The 6,216-nt window shown below is 29.8% G+C and overlaps 1 non-coding gene across 1 annotated transcript; it reads right to left on the bottom strand.

The window, feature by feature from the left end:
• Positions 1–5,586: 5,586 nt before the first annotated feature.
• Trnaa-cgc (transfer RNA alanine (anticodon CGC)) lies at positions 5,587–5,658 on the bottom strand. Its single transcript has one exon. It is a non-coding gene; the product is annotated as a tRNA-Ala (tRNA).
• Between the last annotated feature and the right edge of the window lie 558 nt (positions 5,659–6,216).

Here is a 6,216-nt window from a genome sequence, read left to right as displayed (position 1 = left end):
GAGCTACAGCCTAAACTACTGAAGCGATTTTGTTCAAACTTGGTAGTTAGCAGTTTTTGGTGATTCCCTAGAGGGGAAATTGAAATTTTTTTTTTATGACCAAAACTAACGGTACCTGCCATATAACGGAAATAGAAAAGTTAATTTTTTTCAAAAACGGCTCTAACGATTTTGATTAAAATTTTTATGTGTGGTATTACACATAAGAGCCAACTTTTTAAATAAAAAAAATATTTTTTGTACCGTTATTAACGGTACCTGTCATAGAACGGTTTTTTTGGTTTCTGAATATCTCGTACAAAATTAACCTGATTTGAACGAAAATTTTTATGCAAAAGCAATTAAATAATAATAATATTAAAATTTTAGAAAATTTTCAAAAAGTGCATTTTAGGATTTTTAAAAAATATTTCAAAATTTTTTTTTGAAAAATCAATTTTTTGAAAACGGGTTGGTGAAAATTTTTGAAATTTCGTTTTTATGTGTAAATTAATTATTTCTTTAAAATGGCATACCAACTTTTTTTTTGAAAAATGTTAGAAATTTTTTATATATAAAAAATAATTTTTTTAAAAAACGGCTCTAACGATTTTGGAAATTTTTTTTCTAAAAATACCTTTTTATGCAAGTAATAAAATGGCATACTTGGTTTTTTGTAAAACATAATTTAAAACGGTGTTTTTTGAATAAAAAGCTTTAACATTAGAGTTACTTTTAGCATAAGAGCAAGTACGTGCGACCCCAGTCGTGCATTTTATTGGCATTGTCTACCATCGTAATGTCATGGAAAAATGTTATCTCAACTTTTTTTTTTTTACGAATGCATAACTTGATATATAGTAGGTACCTATATCGCAAGTAAAAATGTGATATTTAAATATCATGCTGATAATATATTTTATATCATATTTTAATTATCATAAAACACATTTTATAGAGCATTTTTTGCTGATATTTAAAAAATGTTAATTTGATATTTAAAAAAATGTTAAATTGATATTGGTTTTTTTTTTCGGTGCATGTGGCAAGAATAAAAAAAAAGAAATTTTAATGAATAGAAATTAAGAAGAAACTCCATCTAAGTCACAGTTAATGCAGACTTTTAAGTGAAAGGATCCCATTAGACAGGATAATTGTAAAAATTTGTATGCATCAAACATTGAAAAAAAAGTGTCTTGGCAAATTAGTAGTAAATCTTGCCCATCTTGTTTTCCAGATGAAGAGGCTAAAAACTTTGTTTTGCCTTTTTTTTCAAGGAGTTAAAACTTTGTTTCCTGTTTGTCAAAGAGTTTTGGAACAGGATCTTTTTTAAAATGAAACACAAATAAGAACAAACAGCTTGTTCGCATACATAATACATCACTTCACATAAATAAATAAAGTGAGTAATTTTAACTCGTTAATGTTTTAATTAAATACAAATAATGCATGACAAAACAAGACACTCTATTAAGGGAAAGCCCAAAAACACAAACAAAATTCTTATTTGCAACGGAAGGGGATGGAAAATACGTACGAACATTTTATTCTTTCAGGTAGGGGAGAGGTGCGGACATTGAGACACCCTTTTTTTAAATTGGTATATCTTAGAATGTTTTCAAGATAATTTAACGAAACTTTGAAGTCAGTTTAAGACATATTTTATCTTAATGTTGCAAAAAAACTTGTAGTTAAAGAATGAATGAGAGCATCACATTGGACTAAAATGTAAAAAAAGTCAAAACGTCTCACTGTTTGCAAAGGGTGCGATCAGTGAGACATTCTAAGGTGAAAAAAAAAATTAACGAAAACGTCAAATAATTAGGTAATTGACAAGTATATAATTAATTAATTTATGTTACTTTAACCCATTTTTTTCAAAAAATGTAAGAAAAAGCCCAAAAAAAACGAAAGAAAAAACACTACGAAATCATATTGCAGTCATGCTAAAATAATAGATTTTTTCTTAAATCTTATGTCTCACTGTTTGCTTTTTTAAAAATCTATGTCTCACTGTTTGATTTTTAATAATGTCTCACTGTTTACTTTTTGTCATTTTTCGGAAAAATATAAAATTACAAAAAACGAGAAGGAATTCTAATCACATGATATTTTTTTATGAAAGAACATATAAATATAATACATATGTAAAAAGAGTTCTGTCCACTAACCGGATTTTTTTGTGTTATACACTCTTTTTATAACACTCCAAAAACTACTTTCACCTGATTTTGTGTGATATTTTACGGTGTAGGAAAATGGATAGCTTTAATTTAGTCGGGACAAAATTAAAAGACGCAGACGGGGAAATAAACGTTTTGACCCAAACTAGCGTTACTGTGCTTATTTTCAGGAAAAAAAAAATGGACTGTCTCACTGTTTGCACTGTCTCACTGTTCGCACCTTTCCCCTACATTAAAATAATGTGTCATATGGTCAGAATGCTGAAACTTAATTTGTTTTGCTTGATCAATCGCCTTTTCCTCCCCTACGCATGTATAAATATAAAAAAAAGCTAGTATAATATAAGCTTCGTAAATTCAACTTGTTACTTGCTCAATAGGGCAAGTATTGGTTTCGTGTAAAAAAAAAAATTCGAGGTTTTAATCAAAACTAACATTACGATGATGGAGAAGCCCAAAAAAGTGGGTTTCGTCATGACGTCCGTCGGTCTGTGCGTCGGTGCGTCGGTGCGTCCGTGCGTCCATCTGTACAAGTAGCTACAGCCTAAACGAGTGGACGGATTTTCTTTAAATTTGGTATGGATGTTTTTTTCGTAATTTCCAAGGTTGGTTTTTTTTTGTTTTTTAATATCTCGCTTAGAACGTATACCTCCCATACAAAATTTTCGAGTTATTGCAATTTTCTCGAAAACGGCTCTAACGATTTCGATTAAATTTAGCACACGTAATGCTGTATATAGTTTTAACATAACTGCGTTTTTAGTTTTTCTCAAAAAATACGGATAGTGGAAATATGGTCTTTATATTTTTTTAAATCGCGGATGTCGGCTCTTCCCGTACATCATTATGGAGTTATTGCAATTTTCTCAAAAATGGCTCTAAGGATTTTGATAAAATTTTGCATACGTAATATTTAATAATATTTAATAATTTTCTTAAAAATGTATATAGAGGCAGCTCTAATAACCTACAAGTAAGCTAACATAAAAGTGCTTTGAACTGCGAGAGCAAGTACGTGCGGCCCCAGTCGTGCATTTTATTTTTAAATATGTATTACAAAAACAAAAAATAAACAAATACAAACTTGATACAAAACAAACCCAATATAAATACAAATAAACAAATATATAAATAACATTTTTACTACAGATTTCGTTACCTAGTAACCAAAATGTCCTTTTTAGGGATTTTTTTGCAATCAAATACACAATCCTGTAAAGCGATTGTAGCGCCACACTAACTCATACCGGATTTTTTTTTCCCGGTCTCACTACAACCCATAAGGTCGATAAATTTGATTAGTTGATCAATGAAACCATAAATAAGTAAAATACATACGAAAAAATTATAATAAATAATAACGCATACAAAAAGATATACTCTTCATTTTTAAAATAAAATCCCCTAAAAATAACTCTTTGATTAAGTCAAAGACCTCTTCTATACCTTTACCGGGCTACCGGCACCTTATCGATATTTGTACCTGCTCTTGTTGATCAACACAACAATGAATGCAATCCAAAGAAAAAACCTGTTTGATTCATAAATCGCTGTTACACGCCTCCGCAACGGTGCACACTCCATGATTGCGTCACCAGTCACGTGTATATTTTTAATGACTTACTTAATTATGTTGATTTAATTCATCAGATACATTTTAATGATTGTTTGATTATGCATAAGCATAAAATGGTGATTTTCAATTATTTACTTATCATTTTGCTTTGACATTATAATTCGCATTTCTTTCAAACACAATAATGATAAATAAAATAGAAGATAATTTTATGGACAAATTTGCAATTTACATATTTTTTTGTTTTACCTAAATTGAAGAGAAAGAAGATTCCATTTCCCATTGGTTACCTGTCGAAAAATTGCTTGATTTGACAGCCAGCCAATCAGCTTTAAGAGATCTTATTTTTCCCCTAAAATTCCTTTCTATATAAATATTGAACCATGTCCAATGACAGAAAATGTTGTTTGTTCCCATTTCTTTTGAATGATTCATCCGCAATGAAATTCTTATCGATTGACGCATACTGACGACACAAGTCTTTGCGCATGTTTACCTGTCTTTTGGACTAAATAAACAAGATTGTTGATCAAAATTTATATTTGAATCGATTGACCGGTACGACACCTTTTTCCAAGAAACGAAACTAGGACACATGTGGGTACAACAACCACCTTACTACCTGGTTGTAGATAGAGTAAACAAACATGCGATGGAACTAATAATATCTGAAGTTTTGATTTAAAAAAGAAAAACAGTGCACCTAAATTGTATGCACTTTTTTCGTATATTATTAGGTCACATGTATTTTTAGGTGTTTTTGAATGACTAAGTAAATATTTATTGTATTTTTGGACAAACAGAAGTTCGAACAAATTAACGGTTCAATAGATTTGTGCTATGACGATAGGGATGCGTTTCCGGTCCAATTGATTGAATCAGCTACTACTATATAGCTACCTGCCTAAATAATGTTTACATTTTGATAAAGAATTACTCCTAGGTACTGTTAGAAAAACCTAGAAAATTGTCATTCATTTTAACTGACATTAGAAATATGTCAGTTGTCGGCACAAAACTTTGTTGTCTTTCGTTTTCAAATGAAATACAAAAATAACGGTTAGTTATATTAGAAGATTTGAATTTATTCATTTCAGATCAACTAATAATGTCTAACAGACAGAAGTGTCAAATATGTACTTCTATTATACGACTAGTAATAGAAAAAACACGTTCTTTTTAATGTCACTTTGCCATTATTTAAAAATATGACAAAGCATTTATACGCCAAAAAAAAGGGTATAGAATGACATTTCTGTCATTTTTCAAAGGCAAATATTTTAAGAATTTACACGATTGTCAGTAATGTCAAGAAAATGGCAAAAATGATGATGTTTTATCACTCGTTTAAATGATTATGGCTCAAAAATATGACAGAAAAATTGTCAAAGAATTTCACGTTAGATATTTCTAAGGTTAATTCTAAAAGACCGATGATGGTCGAAATTAATGTAACTTTGACTTCAGATACGCCTTTGATTGCTAAATTGTATACTGTTATGTCTGTTGTCCATGGCTAAATTATAGCTACTTCTTAGTTTACGTGCAATTTCTCATTGAAACCAACAGATAGTTGAATCTGAAATAAAAACGAGATCATGGATTTTTGTCCTATAAGTAGGCTTATTTACGTCTATTTTCTGCATAAGCATCTATCAGATACCATATCATTTCTCATTGCACAAGTTCATAACATTCATATTGCAAATTGTAATTCTTATTTAAAAAGAAAAAACTCTTCAACTAAACTGACCCAAAATTAGGACACCGATATTAATAATGAGAAAATAATAACAAAAAATAAAAAAAAAAATTAAAAAAAGAAACAACCCCATAGATTGGTGTCACTGGAGATGCCGGGGTTTGAACCCGGGACTTCTCACATGCGAAGCGAGCGCTCTACCACTGAGCTACATCCCCATGCCTCTCTGGTGTTCAAGTTGCTATTTAAACTACAGCTACCTTTTGCACTTGTGTCTGATATTTTTTTTTATTTTCAAATTATTTATTGGCATGGAAAGAAGAAATTTGTATTGGAGGAAAATTGTTCAATATTTAAATTTAATTTGAGGAAACGGTTTTAATTTTGTTTGAATTATGTATGATAGGTTTTTTTCTTGCAGCATAGGTATCAGTAAATTGTGTATGGTCAGATCAGAAATGGTCGTTTCCAAAATGTTTTATTGAATTAGACTTTTTATATTTAACTATCGAATTTGTTCTAACCGAATTTGACAAATAAATAGGTGTGTTTGTTGCACACACTGTTGATATTGCTTGTGTTTAATATATTTAAGAAGTTTTTAAAATCCAAGTAGATTAACATTGAAAATAGCAACAATGCGAGATAATTGTTTTTTCTTGTGCTCTGAGCGAAAAAAGAAACATTTGAGAAAAGGAAAGGGTTTACAAACCGAATTAATTTAGTACGGAAAACAAACAAACCCTAATCTCTACGTGTCAATTGGAAAGAATGGC

The sequence above is a fragment of the Episyrphus balteatus genome, chromosome 3 (genome assembly GCF_945859705.1).
Source record: "Episyrphus balteatus chromosome 3, idEpiBalt1.1, whole genome shotgun sequence".
NCBI classification, from domain to species: domain Eukaryota; kingdom Metazoa; phylum Arthropoda; class Insecta; order Diptera; family Syrphidae; genus Episyrphus; species Episyrphus balteatus.
This window is presented reverse-complemented; position numbering and strand designations above follow the sequence as displayed.